At 46.3% G+C, this 19470-nt stretch overlaps 1 long non-coding RNA gene across 1 annotated transcript; it reads right to left on the bottom strand.

Annotated features, from left to right (window-relative positions):
* Positions 1-373: 373 nt before the first annotated feature.
* On the bottom strand, positions 374-16734 carry LOC113600123 (uncharacterized). Its single transcript, XR_008292177.1, has 5 exons — positions 16557-16734; positions 12281-12392; positions 9344-9481; positions 2544-2604; positions 374-2059 (listed from the first exon to the last, which is right to left on the bottom strand). It is a non-coding gene; the product is annotated as an uncharacterized LOC113600123 (long non-coding RNA).
* Between the last annotated feature and the right edge of the window lie 2736 nt (positions 16735-19470).

The raw sequence follows: 19470 nt of genomic DNA, 5'->3' as shown, positions 1-19470 counted from the left end.
CACGTTCTCAACATGTGTGGCATACCCGCTGTGGGAGAAAGGAGGGGGGGGGGGCCAGGAAATAAAATTTCTGACTAGGGAAAATGTCCTTTTCAATGAGCCAAGCTGTTGTCTTTAGGTCCACATGAATACTGGGGGCCGGTGGAGAAATTTAACCAATTAAGCCCCACACTTTTACCGCTGATCGGGTTCTATGCTAGGTGTAGAGGAAATGAGGGGCGCCTGGCTGGCTCAGTTGGTAAAGCATGTGACTCTCGATCTCAGGGTCTTAAGTTCAAGCCCCACATTGGGTGTGGAGCCTACTTACAAAAAAAAAATGTAAAAAACAAAACAAAACAAGAAAATACATATGACAAGACAGAACAATTAAAAGCATATTTAATCCCATCACACAGAAATAACCAATATTAACATTTGTATTAACAAGTTGTGGAGTTGTTCTTTGAAATGAGTACATTTGTAGGAACACACAGCACACAGGCCTTTTTGGCTCAAAAAATTATGGGTCCCTGAATGCATTCAAAGTGATGAGAGAAGAAAAACCTCAGAGACACATTATCAACATACATTCCTCATCTACTCCAAATAGAAATTCCTAAAATATTAACAATATGAATATAAATAAATGAAGCCTTAAAAAGATGATAAGATAACAAAGGAGACCAATTATGTAACATCAGGGTAGGATGACTTCTTAAGCAAGACAGGAAACCCAGAAACCAGAAAAAAAATAAATACACATTTGAATACTGAAACATTTAAAACTCCTACATGATGAAAAACAGCATAAAGTTTAAAGCCAAATAGTAGACCTGGGTAAGATATTCAAGACATTTAACTGAGCTGCAAAACACAATGTCCTTTCTTTCTGCCAACAGACACTTAATGTACAAAAAAATGCCTACCGGGAAGAACAGCTCAAACATCCAAATAGAAAAATAGGCAAGGCATATAAACAAAGAATTCACAGAAGAAAGGCAGGTGGCCAATAAACATAAGAAGATGTTCAACTTTACTGTTGTCAAGGAAATACAAAGACTGAAAAATTAATGGAACCCGGTGCTTATAAGGATATGTGTAAGCACGTGATATTATCAACTGCAAGTTCAAGTGCAAATGGCACACCTCTGGGAAGTAGGTGATTTGTTAGAACCTAATGTGTGTACTTTCCACATGTGTACTTTTTGACCCAGCAATTCGACTTTCAGGACTCTCTCCTACAGAAGCAATAACGTAGATTCATAAGTATGCCTGTCAGTTGCAGCACGTTTGATAACAGAAAAACATCAGAACTGACCAAATTTCCATCAGTAGGTTGTGTTAATTGCCACCTAGCTATATGAAGGAGCACTATGGAGTTGGTATAAAGAGTCATATTTTATATGTATGGACCTAAAGTGATGTATATAATAGATTTTTTAGGTTTATTTATTTTGAGAGAGAGCCCACACGTGTGCATGTGCAAGATGGGGAGGGGTAGAGAGAGGGAGAGGGAGAATCCCAAGCAGACTCTGCTCTGTCAGCTCAGGGCCCCACACAGGGCTCAATCCCACAAACCATGAGATCATGACCTGAGCTGGGATCAAGAATCAATTGCTTAACTGACTGAGCCACCCAGGCACCCCTGTGATTGATTGTTGAACAGAAATAGATCAAGTTACAGACCAGTATGTACAGTAATATTTGGTTTGTAAATAGATGCATGTGTATACATATATATCTGTGCAGTATAAACCTAGGGAAAAGTCTGGAAGTATTTGAACCAAAATATTAATAATGCACATCTGAGGAGGGGGATTTGACTGGTGAAGATGAGGACTTTTACTTTCCTCTTTACATATTTTTAAATAGATCAATTACTATGTTCACTTTACATGTAAGGTTACTTTGGTACATAGAAGTTGTGACTTGCCAAGTTCAGATGACAGAGTTGCTACTGAGTGGCAGAACCAGGACTCCAGATGAGGTTCACGTGGCCCCAAAGCCCATGTTCTTTCCATGATCTTTGCCAGGCTTCTCTGCAAGAACAGCTTGCAGGGTTCTTCAGGCTCTTTGGGACCTAGGCAGGCAGGATTAAGTCTATGAGTAGCTCTGAAGCCATTTCTGCTTTTGGCTCTCTGGCCTCTTGCCTGAACCAATATGACAGGGCAACCCTATCCTGGTTGACTTTCCTGGACTTGGCTTCTCCCTCACTAGTCTCATGGTGTTCACCTGATCCTGCCTTCCTTATACACCCTTCCAGAACATCTCAACAGAGCACTTCCGGGCAGCTGTGCCCTGGCCAAGGTGACCTACTGACAAGTTGAGACGTTAAAGCTGTCAGGGGTCACTGACTTAGCATCCTTACAGACATGCACACGCAGGCTGGTGAATTTCCAGTGCTCTGAGTCTGGACTGTAAGCTCCCTGAGGGCAGGGACCATGGCAGCTTTGTCCACCAATAGTACATTCAGGGCCCAGCACATAGGAGGCTCACATTAGAACTTGTTGACTGAATGACTACTAGATGAATCTATTTAAACTCCCTTCTCCCCAGCCACTTACGGCAGCTTAAGTCATTCCAATGCAGTAGATAATCCACTTGAGCAAGATCAGCAAACTTTTTCTGTAAAGGGTCAGACAGTAAATAGTTTAGGCTTTGCAGACAAGAGGCAAAATTGAGGCTATTGTATAGGTACTTAAAAAGCCAAAGATAACACATTTCTAATGAGATTTTTAGTCATAACATTTAAACACAATAATCATAATAGAGTATATATTTTTTTATAATACAGGTCTCCTAATGAGAAGAATAAATTTTGTTTTTGAGGAATAACATTTCACTTAATTGGGTTTCAAAGTCAGTGTCTTCTGGGGCACCTGGATGGCTCAGTTGGTAGAGCGTGTGGCTCTTGATCTTGGGGTTGTGAGTTTGAGCCCCACATTTGGTACAGAGATTGTTTAAATAAAAAAGCGTAAAAAAATTATTTTTCCAAAGTCAATGTCTTCTATCATCAAAATCTATTGCAAACATTCATCTGTTAATGCTGATAGGTAATGAGATATGTATATATTCTTTGAAAACGAAAGTTGAATTTCATATAATTTTCATAAGATATTATTCTTTTAATTTTTTTTTTCAGTGAAGCTCAGCCCATGGACAGTATAAAAACAGGGAGTGGGCTGGGTTTGGTTTCAGGATGTAGTTTGCTAATTCCTGCACTTGAAGATAATAGAAAGTAGGATACTCTTGGGGCACCTGGGTCATGATCTCGTGGTTTGTGAGTTTGAACCCCACATTGGGCTCTGTGCTGACAACTCGGAGCCTGGAGCCTGCTTCAGATTCTGTCTCTGTCTCTGTCTCTCTCTCTCTCTCTGCCCCTCCCCACTCACATTCTGTCTCTCTCTCTCTCTCTCTCTCTCTCTCTCTCTCTCAACAATAAATAGACATTAAAAAAAAATTTTTTTTTAAAGAAAATTAGGATATCCTCCCTCTCTCACCTCAGCTCCCTAAATCCTACACTTTCAAAATCTTGACATTTCCCAGACATTTTCACTCCCTTTCTTGGTGCCCTTTCTTTTCCAAAGGAGGACATGTAGGCTGAGCCTGACAGCTCCCGAGAAGGGGATCAGGAGCTTCGTTATTGCCCAAACGCCCAGGATCAGAGAGTAGAGTCAGAAGAGCTGTAAGCCCTTCCTTTCCCAAGGCTGTGGCGTTAGCTCTTTGCCAACCACATGAAAACCGCTGGGAAGGGCTTGCCTGTGTTTCTTCTCCAGCCCAAACCACGGAGCGGAGGGAGGCCTCAGAGCGCCTGTGTTAATGGGAAACAGTTGTGCTAGTCCAGCCCTGTGCACAGAGGGAACAAATTTCAATATCTAAAATCTCACTGCATCCTGAAAAACCTATCATTTGGAAAAGACAACTGACCACAGCACAGAATTCAATGCTGGCAAAATGGCATAAGTAATGCACTAAGGGGACCTCACTTTTTGTAAATATAGAGAGAACGAAGGAGATCAGGGACTTGTGAAAGCATCGATCATTCACTGACTAGTTAGTTTATTCAACAGATCATTTTCAGGGGCCTGTTATGTCCCAGGCACTGTATTAGGCCCCGGGCCCACGGCAGAAAATAAAACTGACAGTTTCTGCTCTCATGGAGTTTATAGTACTATTCAATGACATTTGCTAAAGTTCAGTATTCTGTGACATATTACTAACTATTTCTTGAATTAACATGATTCAAATGGTAAAGTAGTTGGGGAAAGAAGAGATTAAATGAAGTCAATCATGTTACTTTATTCTAAGACTTTAGAACCGTTAGCATGCAGATTTCCACTGAGAATCTCCAAGCGAGACATGTAGAGAAGGCAGCCTTCACAAGCTGGTTTAACTATGACGTCCTTTTTGTGAGGAGCATCCTGTGGCACCAGAATCCCATGGAACACAGTTTGGGGAGCATGGCTCTCAGGACCACTGGGTAGAGGCGTGTAGCTTGTGCGCTGAACGGCTTTAGCAGGACCACTCACACAGACTATTTATCCAAGGTGCCCTGGAGTTTTCTGACTGATGGACCTGATCTCTGTAACTACAGGGCACAGCATGGACAGCACAGGGTTCACAGGGCTGTCATTCAACTCCCTGCTGCTCAGCTCCCTCCCTCAGAACAGGCCAGAGAGGCTAGCGCTCAGCAGCTGGGAAAACTGACCCAGTTGCAGAGATAGCCTTAGGGTAGGTGGTGGAGAGGTCAAAGTACAACATTCATAGGTCTCCAGGCAGAAAGAAACCAGTAGAATAAATCTAAAACAAAAAAAAAAAAAAAAGTTTTTTAAAGGCCCACACCAAGGTACAGCACAGTTACATGTAAAACTCTGAGGATAGAAAGAAGACACTAAAAGCTTCCAGGGAGGGTAAAAAAAAAAAAAAAAAAAAAAAAAAAATCAGATCACACACAAAGGATCTGTTATAAGAATAGCATGAAGTTTGCAAAAGCAGCATTGGAAGTGAGAAGACAATGCAGTCATGCTTTCGATATTCCATATGAAAATGATTTTCGGGGTGCCTGGCTGGCTCAGTCGGTTGAGCGTCCGATTTCGGCTCAGGTCATGATCTTGCAGTCCATGAGTTCGAGCCCCGCGTTGGGCTCTGAGCTGACAGCTCGGAGCCTGGAGCCTGCTTCTGATTCTGTGTCTCCCTCTCTCTCTGCCCCTCCCCCACTCGTGCTCTGTCTCTCTCACTCTCAGAAATGAATACATGTTAAAAAAAAAAAAATTAAAAAAAAAAGAAAATGATTTTCAACCCAGAAATTTCTACTAGGCCAGACTCCCAACCAATGTTAGAATAGAAGTATTTCAAGAATCACAAAATTCCAGAATTATTACCTCTCAGGCTTTCTAGGAGCTATTTGAATGTATGTTCTACTGAAAACAAAAGCAAATAAACAAACAGAAAGGTATGAGCTCCAGAAAACAGGAGATACAAGATAGGAGAGATCCAAAGGGCATCTAGGATGATGGCAGGGACAACAGGTAACGGAAGTCCAGAGGGCAAGTGGTTCCAATTGAACTGGATGAAGGGACAGAAGTGGATAAAGAGTCTTGGGGGGAAGCTCCAGGCAAAAAACAAAACACAAACAGCAAAAAACAAAAAAACCCAAGGAATCAAGAGATTATCTGACCCTGTGGAAAATCTTAGTTATAGAATGAGAAGACCTATCCATGAGTTTGAAGGAAACTAATAACAACGGAAAGAGGTAATGATTAACAAAATATATATATAAGAAAGGGAATGTGATCACAGTTTGCTACTTGGCTCACGAGTGATTCATATCTACTTAACTACAATAAAAACACAAATATCCATTTGGAATGGGAGGAAGGGAGGTTCAGGAGAGTGTAAGCAAGCTAAAATTATCGAATCATCCAAGGAAGTCAATAGATAGTGTTTAAAAATCACTTATCAAGAATGAATGTGTGTATGCATATTATTTAGAAACATGGAGTTAAACATCTGAAGGAACAGCTGAAACAACGGAGAGTGGTTGGGAGCGAGTGGGAGGTGGGAGACACAAGAAAGTGCCGTTTTTTTTTTTTTTATTTATTTATTTTTATTTATTTATTTTTTTGATGTTTATTTATTTTTGAGAGAGAGACAGAGTGAGAGAGGGGAAGGGACAGAGAGAGGAAGACTCAGGACCCGAAGCAGGGTACAAGGTCTGAGCTATCAGTGCAGAGCCCGATGCGGGGCTCAAACACACAAACTGTGAGATCATGACCTGAGCCAAAGTTAGACGCTTAACTGACTGAGCCACCCAGGCATCCCGGAAGTGCCATTTTTTAAAATAAACCTTTTAGCACTATTTGACTTTTTATGTTGGGTGCATACAATTACTTAGACTTTAAAAATAGGGATGGTAGGCTGTTAACCAGGTTGTCATTGGCCAAGTGGCTCATGCCACTTGTCAGTTTCAAAGCTTGCCCAATTAAAGCTCCTGGATTAATAAAAGCACAACTCACTGCATGTTCTGGGCCTTTGGGACTCAAGGAAGAGTACAAACTGAAAGCATCAAACCTGAGAATAATGAGTTTACTGACACACAGCACTCTAGGCATGGACCAGAAGCATAGGGGAGCACCCGGGAACCTGTTAAAAATGAACAATCTCAGGCCTATTGCATTTTGTAAGATCCCTAAGGTGATTCATGTGCATGTGAATGTTTGTACTGGGATGATGGCAGGTGACAAGGTATATAGAGTGGAGGGTCCCATTACAGATGATATTGTATATAGGCCCATTATAAAGTCAGTGGTGACAGATCAAGAAAGTAATGGGGAGGAGGGACATTTTAAGGGTCTCTGGGTCTTTAGAGGTCCCAATCCACATTATAAGAATCCCACATTACAATAAAATGTATATACCTACATATGAGATTAGTCGAATTACAGGAGACTAGTTGACAGGTTTTTAAAAATTAAACATTTATCAATTAAAAACAACAAAAAGTACAGAGTCCAGGGGTGTCCAGTGTAGGCAGGAGTCAAGGACAGGGAGCCTTGGGCCAGCCCATCAGACAAATGGGGCTATTGGTCAGTATCCTTGGTTGCATGTGACATAATTCCAACTCATTCCAGCTAATGCAAAGCAAACAAGTCATTGCCTTTCATAACTGGAACATCTTCTTCAGTGTTGCAGGCATGCCACCCAGGAATTTGGTCCAAATATTTATATATCTGGACTCTGACTCTGTTTCTCAGTTCTGCTTGCCTTCCTTTTCAGGCAGCTTCTTGCCACATGATGACAAAAGGACAGCTGTCTGTCTAACCTTATAAACAGTCATTCTCTAGTAGCTCTTTCAAACAATGTAGGACCCCAAAGAACTTTTGATTATGTGCACTCTAAAAAAATTTTTTTTAATATTTATTTATTTTGGGGGAGCTTGGGTGGCTCAGTCGGTTGAGAGTCCGACTTTGGCTCAGGTCATGATTTCATGGCTTGTGAACTCGAGCCCTGGGTCGGGCTCTGTGCTGACAGCTCAGAACCTGGAGCCTGCTTCAGATTCTGTCTCTCTGTCTCTCTCTGCCCCTCCCTTGCTCACATTCACTCTCTCTCTCTCCCCTCAAAAAGTAAATAAACATTAAACAAAATTTTTTTTAACATTTATTTATTTTTGAGAGAGAAAAACAGGGTTTTGACCTGAGCCAAAATCAGATACTTAACCGTCTAAGTGTCCCTGATTATGTGCACTCTAGCTATAAATATTTAACTACAGTAGAAAATAAAACCGAGAAAAAATTTAAAACATGCATAATTCATTTAAAGAAACAATAAGAAATGTATTACATGTGAATTTAAAGAACACATTCTTATGAGGAAGTAATATTTTCCAGAACAAACAGTATTTACTAAGAAGAGTGTCATTGTTTTTACATTTTTGCAAATCTCTTTAATTTTAGGATTAAGAGGAGATAGCTGGATTTTGCTATATACTTCTGAATTCATTTTGTTGCAATACGTTGTTTTGGTTGAAGTATGTGAATAAAATCTGGCCTCACAAAGATATGTGGGTAGAGAGGGGAAGAATATTTTAATAACTTTTTCAGATAATTGTGGTAATGCTTTTTGGATACCACACCAAAATTCAATGGTAGTACCAGGGGCCAAGGGCAGGCTGCCCCAGGATGGGCCACTTTAGCATAAAGATTATTTTGAGTTAAAAAGGAATCAAAACCCAGGAGATTCAGGAAAAGTTCTTTACCTCCAACAATGGCCTAAAAAGAATTTAGAAAGAGGACCCTTTCCAAGAAGAGAGCTATCACCATAGATCACTGCTTTATGATCAGAACTAGGTATAGGCCAGAGAGGAACCTGGCAAGCCCTGTTTGGTCAAAGTCCTCTGTTTTTTCCATTGTTTCTGAGTGGCCCAGCAAACATTTGTTCACCAAACATTTACTCTTTTTCATTCTTCCTAAGGATTGTATTCTTTCCCTTTGGATATCCAGACCCCTACCTCCTTCTTTTTTGTTCAGAATGACATATATACCTCATTTGCCTGTCTTTGGAATTCCCATGTTTGTATGGATTCCTTATACGTATACTACTACATTTGATTTTCTTCTGTTAATTTGTCTCATGTCAATTTGATTCTTAGTCTGTCTAGAAGGACCTTGAAGGGAAGGTCTAGATTCTTAGTCTGTCTAGAAGGACCTTGAAGTAGTTACTAAAGGGTAGTCATAGCAATGGGGAATCTGAAGCCATATCAATAAACTTTTCATATTCTGTTACATTAAAATTCATTGATCTGGGGTGCCTGGCTGGCTGGGTCAGTGGAGCACACGACCCTTGATCCTGGGGTTGTGAGTTCAAGCCCCATGTAGGATGAAGAGATTACTTAAAAATAAAAAAAATCAAAAAAAAAAGTAAAATAAAATAAAATCCATTGATCTGTCCTTCACTTTAATAAGACTTCTACCCGTGAATGATTTTTAAAACATCACGGATGGGTTATTTGAAAAGTATTGGTTCACAGAGTTTTGCAAATCTTCCAATGTTGACCCATCTCATTACACAATATCCCATCATTTAGTGTCACCCCCTACCTCACCAGAAAAGCCTGTGAGCATTGGGAAATCGTTGAGCTCATGGTGAAGATACAGGACTTTTCAAAATTCTAATTTGTGCTTCCGAGCTCAAATTTTATTGTTGACAACAAAACTGTCATTTGTTTTCCTTGAAATGGCAAGCTCACTTTGTTCATTTCTGAGGAAACGTCTGCCCCATACCAAGTCTGAATAACCACAGTCTGCCAGTCAGTCATTCTTTTCAGTCAAAATGGTATTCTATGAAAAAAGTCACTGGCTCAACTCACGGCGCAAACAATCACATGGGTGGTTTTCATGAGACAATCGTAGTATTTTGTTATGCAGTAGAAGAGCTTTACGTACATGTAGGACTTCTCAGGAACAGATCCCAAGGAGAGCTTGGATGGGCATGATGGGGAGATCACCTGTGAAGGAAAAAGAGCAAGAGCTAGAGAAGCAAGGAGACTATTTGGCCCACCATACTGGTCTAACCTGGGGAAAGGAGAGAAGAAATGTCTCAGATTGCAGTGTAGAGTTCAGCAAAGATTCAGTCGGGCCAATGAAGGGTCTTCAAGCCAAAGTCACCCGGTGTTGGAATCCCATGTCAAGAATGAACTTGTGTTGATGCATGATCATTGGCTGGGAGCAGACGGAGAGAAGCGTGGCCGTGGCAAGAACATGGCGGTGGATTCAGAGAACAGCAGATGCTCCCCTAGCGGGAGGTCTGAGTGGTGTATCTTCACGGCTCCCCCAAGCTTTATGGGTACTTTCCATTTCATCACATCACAATATTAGAAACGTGTGTATGCAAGGGTTAAGGTTTAATAAAGTTAATCATTTTTACTGCTTCATCAAGAGATTTCTTAAGTGAAACTGGCTTTGTTTTCCCTGCACATGTGTGGCAATGAAGGATACAATGGCTACAAGTTCACTTTGGTGCCACTACATTGATTCAGGCCAACATACCAGTAATTCTGTCTAACACTGTGTTTGCACTCTTGGTGAAAATGTCAACTTGGAGAAAAAGGCACATGAAAGCTCAATATTATTATAAAAAACAGTTTTGACCTTATGAATCCATTGAAATGATCTCAGGACCCTCAGGGATCTACAGAACCACAGACTTACATGGTGGGTTTTGGTTTCATTTTGTTTTCCTATTTTGCGGTTGCTGTTGTTATTTGTTTGTTTTGGACGGTTCTGGCAAAAGTCACAGAGAAGATATTAACTCCCATATGTAAAGGTTTGTAGGAAAGATGGCAGGAAAAGGAGCTGCTGGATTCCGATTCATAGATCATGCAGGGAGATTATACCCCCAAAAATCCCTTTACCCTCAAAGTAAACAATGTATTAAATTGGGGAAAAAAAATCCCTTTACCCTGAGAAGGATGGGACAGATCAGCCCACCCAAATCACAGCCAATGGGGTCTCACAAGGAGCGGTTCCCTCACCTGCAGAGGAGGGAAGGGATACTACACAGGCAAAACAACCTTGTACAGTTCAATAGGGTAAGAGAAGTTTGACAATAAATGTCTGGGCTACGGGACAGTCCTATTCCTGAGGGAGCCTGAGGCCAGGGTCAGGCAGGAAAATGGATCACAGCTGAGGAGAAGGCACCCAAGCAAGAGCCCAGCCCCTGAGGACACCAGGACCTGCAGACAGTTTGGAAGCACATTAATTCAGCCCAGCAGGCAGGACCATGTAAGCTTGGGTTGGGTCAAACTCTGTGTGTGTGTGTGTGTGTGTGTGTGTGTGTGTGTGTGTGTGTGTTTACAGGGGCAGTATTCTACTGTGGCCCCCTTCAACAACAGTGGAGTGTGACTGTTTATGTTTCCTATCTTGGTCAGGCTTGACTCAGGAAATGGAACCTAGTGGGCCCCCAGGGGTAAGGGGTGGAGCAAGGCAGAGGGGATCCACGTGTCAGAAGCTGGGGATGGAGGACAACTGTCTACACTATACACAAATCGACGAAGATTATGGCACACAAATCATTGCAGTTTTAAAATGGCATTGGTTCAAAGGCAATTCTACCTGTCCAAACTTCTCCACATTTACCACTGAACACCCTGCATCTTCTACATGTTTATTCTCAGAATGACTGAATCTATCATCTATCTATCTATCTATCTATCTATCAATCATCTATCCAACAGGATTATAGATAATCAGCTCAACTATTCACCTTCGATGGCCACCTCTTCCCTCTTTCGTGGGTCTGCTCAATGGCATATTCTTCCAGGTTTCCTCCTGGGAGATTCTCGGGCTGCTTTTTATTTTTAAAATTTTTTTTCAATGTTTATTTATTTTTGAGACAGAGAGAGAGCATGAATGGGGGAAGGTCAGAGAGAGAGGGAGACACAGAATCTGAAGCAGACTCCAGGCTCTGAGCTGTCAGCACAGAGCTGGATGTGGGGCTCGAACTCACAGACTGTGAGATCATGACCTGAGCCGAAGTCCGACACTCAACCGACTGAGCCACCCAGGTGCTCCTCTGGCTGCTTTTTCTTAGACTCCTTTGCACATCCTTAAATGATGGCAGTCTTCGGGGATGCTGTCATAAAACCTCCCTTCTTCTCAGTAGGCAATCTGATCTGTCCCCATGCTCTCAATTACTTGAGAGCATTTTTTGTTGTTGTTGTTTATTTATTTTGAGAGACAGAGAGAGAGAAAATCCCAAGCAGGCTCCACACTGTCAGCATGAAGCCTGATGCAGGACTTGAACTCATGAACCGTGAGATCATGACATGAGCTGAAATCAAGAGTTGGACCCTTAACTGACTGAGCCACTCGGGTGCCTTGAGAGCATTTCTTTCTTAAAACCACTGCAAAACCTCCCCCTTCTCCTCGCAGCATGCACAAACACGTGTTGTGTGTGGAGTCCCCATCTAGGCTTTCCCCAAGAGCCTGAGATAATGGGAATAATTGGTACACTGACACCAAGGCCCTCCTAAACACACACACACACACACACACACACACACACACACACGAGGACTGAAATCAGGTCATCTGGCAATCCAGATTTCCAGACTGCAGTGCGTGCCTGTGTGTGTGTACCCCTGTCTAGCCATCTTTCAGATTGCCATTTAAGTGAAAATATTTACGAAGACATTTGGAGAGGCTCTGACTGCAGCCCCCCTGAGAATATGTGGTTGCTCCATAAAATTTAATTGAGTAAATGTGTCCCTACGATGTGCCAGGTGCATGTAGTGAAGCTTACTTACCAGGATGAGAGTCAATGTCCTTCCCTGGAACGGGTGGGGGTGGAGCTGGGGACAAGCACATACGCGACTGCAGTCAGAATAAATCCCAGCAGGTCATGGAATTTTGAAGACTCTAAAGTAAAAGTACCATATTCATATAGTTAAACACTTGCAATTTTTCACGTTTTGACATTCCTGAAGTCAGGCTGCATCTAACAAATAATTAGCTAAGAATACTTTGTTAGAACTTAATTGGCAGGTGTTTTTTCCTTCTTTTTGAACAAGAAATAAAGATGAAATTTACAACGGATCCTGTCTTAAACGAAATATGTTATTTGGGTCACTCAAAGGACAATGAGATCAAATATGTAATCTGTAGTAATGTGTCCTTAAATCCCTGCTTCCATTTCTTTTGGTTTCTAACTTTCTAATACTGTACAGCCGGCTAGAAGCCTCTTTGTCTCTCCATCTTGGAATCTCTACTCTCCACCAGGGTAAGACAGAGCCTCCCTGACGTCTTCCCCACAGAGAATGCATTCCCTTTCCCTCTCCCTCCTTCCTTCTTCTCTCTGGGAATCAATCTCGGCCATCTATAAAGAACACACACACTAGCCACACTCCTCTGATTCTCCCCCAGCCCTGCTCTAATAAGAAAAGAAGGGGCAAATGTCTGGCAGGTAGAGTTTTCTTCAGCAAGGAAGGAGAGAGGCTCTGAATAGTCCCAGAGGAATAACTCTTGGGCCAGGAGTGAGAGAACAGGCAGATCACAGTGTGGGTCTAGACAGAGATGGGTGTACCAAGCGGCAAGGGGCAGGATTGGAGTGTAAATATGATAGAGCGTCCTGGGAAGGCTCAGATTTTGAACCTCCATCTGTGACCATTGCTTTCCAGAAGCTTCACATGCATGTACACACGCATGCACCCATGCACGCAGGTGCAAACACATGCGCACATATGTACCTGTGCTTAAACAATTAGCCAAGGCCTTTCTGTCCTCTCTCCCATATCACCAGGAGGGGAGAAGGCAGGGCCAGGGTGATGGCCTGCTTTCCTGGGATGGGAGAGGCTCAGGGAGGGGGGCCAGGCTGGCTGGCCTGAGGCTAGGACACCACAGAGACTGGAGACCCCTCTCCTCCCCACCTACCCAAACAGAACTAACCACAGCAGGCTGGTCAATATGCTAAAAGAAAGCCTGCCACTGGATGGGGCTGCCTCTTAGCTCTGGGGGGATGTGGCTTGGGAAGGTGGCCTTTAGGGAGGAGATCATGCTTCCCTAGGGCCTTGGGACAAGTAAGGGAGAAGCCAAAACGATGAATCTGCAGAGTGGAGAATCTGGCTGCCTGGCTGAGTTCTGGTGTTGGGGTTCTCCGCTTCCAAGTTGTCCAGCAGCTACCCGGAGTCTCAGGGTTCTCGTGGCTGGGGAAGGACATTCAGAGAACTTAGGGGGTCCCTGATGTGAGGGTGGAATGCATCTGGCTGACTAGATCCCCCCTCTCTGAGCTGAACGCTGCCCCCGTGCCCAGGTCAGACGAAAAGCTGGTGCTGGGCCTGCTGGGTGTGCCTGGCACTTTGCAGAGCACTGGGCAGTGGGAACATAAATAAGAAAGGGGAGAGGCCACTCAGGAGGAACTCACAATGGAGCTGAGGAAATCTAGCGTCAACACAGGTGGAGCCCAAGTCCAATCTGATCTGCAAATCCACCCCAGGGCAGAGCCATCAAAGCTGGCTGCACCCTAGGAATTGCCCAAGGCCTGCTCAGAGCCTGTGGGAAAAGTCAGGAAGGCTTTAGTTGGGCAGTGGACTCGTAGGACCTCTGGCAGGTGGGAAGGAGGAGCCTTGAGACTCTTAAAAGGCTATGTTCACCCTCAGGGCGTTGGGAGCTGCCCATACTGAGCTTCCTGGCTTCCTTCTCAGCCCCTGGCTTCCTTCTCAGCCCCTGTTCTCGGGTGACTCCTGGCTGCAGGGTGTGTGTGTGTGTGTGTGTGTGTGTGTGTGTGTGTGGCTGGGAACAGATCAGGTTTAATTATTAATCATCTGGCTAGCCTGACCAATCTAGACCAAGGTCTCTCTCTTCCAGGGCTGTGAAGGGTTTCACTCACTGGGCTAAGCCTGTAGGGTTTTCTAGATGCTAGGAGAGAAGGGGGTGGGGAGGTTCCCTGCAGCCCCTGCGTCTTCAGGAGGCACTGATTAGGTGCGGGCACTAGGCAGGCAGGCGTGGTTTCCAAGGAGCAGGGTGAACCCAGGCCATCCCCCCAGTGTTGACACAACTGTCATAAACCGTGCTTTGTTCCCGGCCCTGCCTGCGGAAGGTCCCTGAGAACTGGGTGGGCCTGGCTAGGTGGGGACGCACAGTGAGGACAGATAGGTTTGGAGAGGGGACACCCCTGGGGACACGGAGGGATGAAGCTGGTGTAGGAAGCCCAGCTCTGTGACTATAGAAGAATCCAACTGTTGAAAGGCCAAACTTCGGGCAATCTAAGCCAGGCTTGTGTCTCCAACAGCCAGAGCTGCCTCCCAGTCCCGGGTGGGTGGGAACCCTGGAGGGCAGGATGGACAAAGCCAAGGGCAGGGGGCAGGTGCCCCCTGGTACCACTCCAAGGACGCATCTTGCTCCAACAGCCAGCTGGTAACTGAACAGAGACCAGGGGCTCAGAGACGAGGATGGACAAGGGGGCTGCTTAGTCCTTCAACTAACAGTCACTGATACCTATTCTGTGGCAGGCGCAGAGGGGGTGGGACACACTCCCTGCCCTTGGAGACTCACCGGCTAATGTAGACCCCACCCATAAACTGATCCCAAGGACAACCTGTGAAAGAGGGACCATGTCCTGGGACACAGCAGGGGAGCCGTAACACCTGTAAGGAGGTCAAAGAGAGTCAAGGAAGGCTTCGTAAAGAAGGTAACACTCACCTAGCATGTTAAAGAAAGTCATAGTTTCCAAGCGGGGGAAGGGTGTTCCAGCCAGGGGGAAGACCACGTGTAAAAACAAGGAGCTGAGAAGGGCCTGTTTGGGGAGGATGAGGCATGGAGCAGGGCCGAACCAGAACGGTGGCTGTGGGGGTGGGAAGTGGGCGGAGATGATGCAGGCATTACGAGGTGAGGTGCCTGGCGGAGGCACCCAAGGGGCAGAACGCAGAGACCGGGGTGGCGAGTGAGGAAGCACCCACAGATGCAGCCCCAGCCGGGCGGGGGGCATGGGGGGGCGCGCACGGGAACAGCACCCTATCTCCAGACAGGCCCGGGGCCTGTCGCACTGGCGCTGTGGGAAGTACTGGGACAGACAGACCACCGCCCCTTGTGACCAACGGGGAGCCGTTTCCCCCAGCCCTCCGTGTCTCGCTTTGGCTCCAACAACCTCAGGCAAGCACAAGACACAGGTCAAATGGGCAGAGGGGCAGATGGAGGTGGCAGGAGGTAGACATTTGCCCAAGCCTGAGTGAATTCACTGCGGCTCTGACACAGGGACCCAAGGGTCCCATTCTCAGCCCAGGGACCTGCCTCTGAACTGGAAAGTTCTCTCCCTTCTTGTCTTGCAAACCAGAGGTGCCCTCTGAACCCCTCCTCCCAGGGTCAGTCCTCATCAGACAGGTCTGCGGCGGCCCAAGGATCAGCCTGAAGGAGTCGGCACTTCCCAGTCAGGCTGGGCTTCCTCCTGGTGGTGTCAGACCCAGCGAACCCCAAAGAGTAAATGTCTGTGAGGTGTTCCCAGAACCCAGACCAGCAGGATCCCCACCCAGAACGCTGGGGTGGCAGGTGACAGGGATGACAGCAGCAGCCTCCTCCTTGTCCTACGGACTTGGCTCCTGGAAGATCAACTAAGTACCAGGAGAAATTTGAAAAACGGTTTGGGAAAAAAAAAAAAAAACCCACAAATTTGAGCCAGCACAAGTGGCTCAGGTGGGTTGGCAGGCATGTGCAAAGATCAGGTCTTTTGACGCTGGGAAATGTCACCCTGACATGAGGAACCCGTTCACACAGACTGGAAATCATCCACTGGTCTGTTTTCCTGTGTACGGCTGCCAGCTACCTAAGGATCTTCTCCAAGGCTCTCAGTGTCTCTGCCCACATCATATACAGTCCCGTAAGAGAATTCTAGAATGCAGAGTCGAGTAGAACAATTTCCCCAAATCAACTGGAACACTCCTTCTAACAGGGAAAGCCAAGTACTGGACACTGTTTCCTCCTTTTGCCTTGGCTCCCAGGAGGCTCCCAGTCAAATCTCATGCGTGTTCACCATGGCTCCATCAGCCCTTACAACTCACGTACTTGCTGCCTTCAACTTTTCTCAGCCCTCACCTAAAATTTTTCTGTTGGTAGGGGCGCCTGGGTGGCTCAGTCAGACTTCGGCTCAGGTCATGATCTCACAGTTCCTGAGTTCAAGCCCCGCATCGGATTTTGTGCGGACAGCATGGAGCTTGGAGCCTGCTTCAGGTTCTGTGTCTCCCTCTCTCTGCCCCTCCCCTGCTCATGCTCTGTCTCTCTCTCTCTCTCTCAAAAACAAATATTAAAAAAAAATGTTTTTTTACTGTTGGTTCAATCCAGTCACACGTGGCCTGGGTTGTATATCATCTCAGCTCCTTGTTGGCAAGAGGTGGTGGGTAAATAAACAATGAAGTTTCACTCAGGAAAGAGAGGTTGAAAGGGCAAAGGCAGGCCAGCATGCTGGGGCCATGGGAAATCCCCTTTTGATCACACCCTTGTACCCCCAAATTACCCGAAAACAGAGACCACAGTGCTCTCCTCCCCTCCCTGAAGCAGGAGGAACTGGAGCAGCCCCCCACCCCTGGGCCCTGTTCCCCCTCACCCCTAGATCCGGCTCCCCTGGCAAGCTCCGCTGCCTGGGGACAGGAAGAAACTGCTCCTTCCGTGCGTGGGGCCTTCCGGTCTGTTTTCTGCAGGGGGGCCAGTGGGGCCTGCCTTTAGTTACTTTCTAAGGAGGGCAGGTGTTGAGATCAGTTTCAGGAATTTAGCAACCCAGGTGTCAGTCATAAGACCTGAGGACAGCTAAATCGGGCTCTCCCATCACGCCGTGCCCGCTGTTCCTGGTGGGCCTGCTCTAGAGGCTTTAGGGAGATGTGGGAACAGAAGACTCCAGCCCTGAGACAGCCAGTGGAGAAGAGTCATTAAAAGCATGGTTTGAGAGTCACATGGACCTGGGTTTGAGCCCCAACTCATCGTTTACTGGCTCTCTGACCCCCAGGACAAACCACTTTGGGTCCCTGAGCTTCATTTGCCCCATCCGTGAAATGGGAGAATGACAATGACTGAGCCAAGAGAGCACAACTGAGTGTGGCACGTAGACCTGCTCGCTAGTCTCCGGGGCTAATGTTGGTGTTAGTGGTGGCTCTCATGGTGGGAGAAAGAGTGTGCGAGCCTCACGGTACCTCGCTGGTAGTGACATGGCCCTGGGGGATGCCCCTGTCCTGTGGGACTCCAGTCCCCCAAAAGGCCTGCTGACTATGCACAGCTCTCTGCCCAGAGGGGCAGAGCTATCAGCAGATCTCAGGGAGTCTTCTTCTTTTTTTCTTTTTAATTTTTTTTTCAATGTTTATGTACTTTTGAGACAGAGAGAGACAGAGTGTGAGCAGGGGAGGGGCAGAGAGAGAGAGGAATCTGAAGCAGGCTCCGGGCTCCCAGCTGTCAGCACGGAGCCCAACGCGGGGCTCGAACTCACAAGCGGCGAGATCACGACCTGGGCCGAAGTCGGACGCTCACCCGACTGAGCCACCCAGGCGCCCCTCAGGGAGTCTTCTTACTAACCAGTATCCTCAGCCATTAATAAGGACAAAGAGACCATTGGAAAACAGACTTTTGCCTGAGCACAGGCGGTATAAATCCAGCTGAAAAAATCCTGACACGTGCCCCAAACCCAGTCTGGTGACCACCCCTTCCACCACCAGCTGCCACCATCTCCGTCTGCCGTGGCCATGAGAATCCTCCTTCAAGCCTCTTTCGCGCTGGTGTCTCTTCTACCTTGAATGATCTCCATTCACATCTTGCCTGCCCTTCCCCCAGCAAAATAAATGCCCCTTCTATTCCAGGCGCTGCTGGGGAAGTCCCTGGTTGACTTCGAGGGAAGTGTTTTCAAAGTGTGAGCAGAGGACTCCGCCTGCATTGAACCACCCACAGCCTTGCTTAAATGCAAGCATCCACGTGCTCCTATGACCTAAGGAGACAGAGTCTCCATAGATGGGCCAGGAATCTGTATTTCTAACAAGTTCCCCAGGTGATTTGGATACACCCAAAGCATAAAACACAGTGATTTGTCTTGAGTTCTTCCTGAGAGCCCAAGTCCAAGCTAGGGCTGGGCCTGGAAAATTCGTGAAGAATCTAACTGAAACAACCTAGATCCCTGGGTGTCCTCAGCAGGACCACCCGGGTCATCTGGATGCTCGCCTTGATCTAAGCTGTGTCCCCTTAGGCAAATCACTTCTCCTTTCTGGGCCTGAGTTTTCTTACCTGCGAAAAGAAGGACCAGGACTTGACAGTCCCTGTGTCCCTCCTGTTCAAACCTGCTTGGAAATCCGGTTGGGATAGGCTCCTTTGTAGTGGGAAAGGAGAATGAAGGGCTGTTGGGGGTGAGTCCAGATGTCCTACTGCCTCTGCGGACAGTCAACAGTTGCTTGCTAATGATGTTCCAAGGTGGGGGGGGGGGGGGGGCGGGGAAGATCAGTATCCCAAGTAGCCTGGCCTAGTCACGGACTATGAGAAGCAACCTCAATGTCTAGGCCATGGCAGAGTTGAACCAGGGGCAGTCTGGCATTGATCCTTGGAAGAGAAGTAAGCACAGAGAGTGGGTCTGAATATCAGGGCTTCAGCTTGGTAGACTGGCTCAGAACCAGGTTCTAGGGCCTTTAAGAATATCAGAGAGAAAATGGGAAAACTCAGGCAAGGGCAGGAAGACTGCAATTCACAGAGTTCCCGGCAGGACATCTCCACTGCACAGCTCCAGGGAGGGCCATCTTACAGAATACAGTGTGCAAGTCCCCCCCCCCCCCAAAACCACCACCCCAAGAGCTATGCCTCGTGGAGCGACATGCTGGGCCTGGCACCAGGGACATAACCAGACATCCTGGATCCCAAACTTGGGGCAGAGGACAAGCTCCAGGCCCATTCACTGCTTTGGCCAGCTGGGGCACAGCCAACAGTTGCAGGGAAGGATGCTTCTCCACCCCTCCTGGTTGGGAAGTGGAGGCCTGAGCTCAGCTCT

The sequence above is a fragment of the Acinonyx jubatus genome, chromosome D2, assembly GCF_027475565.1.
Source record: "Acinonyx jubatus isolate Ajub_Pintada_27869175 chromosome D2, VMU_Ajub_asm_v1.0, whole genome shotgun sequence".
In the NCBI taxonomy this organism is placed as follows: domain Eukaryota; kingdom Metazoa; phylum Chordata; class Mammalia; order Carnivora; family Felidae; genus Acinonyx; species Acinonyx jubatus.
The sequence above is the reverse complement of the archived record's forward strand: the minus strand, read 5'-3'. Positions and strand labels throughout refer to the sequence as shown.